The sequence below is a fragment of the Miscanthus floridulus genome, chromosome 10 (genome assembly GCF_019320115.1).
Source record: "Miscanthus floridulus cultivar M001 chromosome 10, ASM1932011v1, whole genome shotgun sequence".
NCBI classification, from domain to species: Eukaryota; Viridiplantae; Streptophyta; class Magnoliopsida; order Poales; family Poaceae; genus Miscanthus; species Miscanthus floridulus.
The window spans coordinates 83,212,474-83,213,676 of NC_089589.1; positions in this window are offsets into that span (position 1 = coordinate 83,212,474).

The following is a 1,203-nucleotide window of genomic DNA, read 5'->3' on the forward strand; positions in this document are numbered from 1 at the left end:
CAATATGTCATTCAAGTAATAAATCAAGCACAAGTGACACAATAATTTATTCCATGGTTCGGGTCGCCACCAAGGCTTGCCTACCTCCACGTTGTTGAGGTTAGCCACTAAGGTTTAGAGCTTTCCAGCCCTTCCTCGTTCTCAAGTCAAGAGACCTAACTCTTGAGATGAGAGGTGAGTTTACTAGCTTCAAGAGATGGTTATAAATCTCCCGGGGCTGCCACAAACTTGATAAGCTCGCCGGGCGACGCTCTAGCCGGCTAGGAGCCAAGCTCTAAGAGTAACAAACACAACCGCCAGCTAAAACGTGAACCAAATGCTCTTTAGAGTTTATGAATCAATGGAGTTGCTCTCTAATCGAGTTATGGACCGTTTTTCCTCAAGGATTGATGGGGAAATCAATGAATTTGCTTGGGGGCTTGAGGTCAACAATGGAGTGAGAGAGAGAGAGCCCCTGCTCTATTTTTTGGCGTGCTAAAGTGAGAAGACGAGAGCAGGTTAGTTACCGTTGGGAAGGAAGTGGAAAAGTATATATACCCTCAGCCCGTAACGGTCACTTAAATCGTAGATAGCCGTTGGGGAGAAAAGAGAAAGATATATACCCCCAGCCCTCAACAGACACTGCACGCAAGAGGTCGGGCAAGACGAGACCCGCGGCCTCGAGGTCGGGCGAGATGAGGCCGCGGCCAAAGGATCAGGCAAGCCGGAGCCCGCGACCTTGGGGTCGGGCGAGACGGAGCCTGCGACCAAAGGGTCGGATGAACCGGAGCCTGCACCCAAGTGGTCGGGTGAATGGGAGCCCGCACCCAAGGGGTTGGGCGAGTCAGAGCTCGCACCCAAGGGGTCGGGGCGAGTCAGAGCTTGCACCCCGCAAGACAGTAAGGGTAATAGTGAAGTGTAGACTGTCTTGGCTGTGAATCTAAGGATGCTTGTAGTTGTTGGAGCACTTGATAGCACATATTAGCTTAAGCATTGTGCCCCCTTTATAGTACGACTTTTTCTATACTCAAATTCAATATATAAAAGAATTTAACCTCCTTTGAGTTTGAAGCCATCTAAATTTGTAATTGGGGGATCCTCCGATTCGTGTAGCATCCTCGAATATAAATTCACTGCTTGTCATCTCGATAAATCTCATTAGTTCTCTAATTGTATGGTCATTACCACCAAAACCCGTAATTAAGTCTTGATTGTGCTTTCATT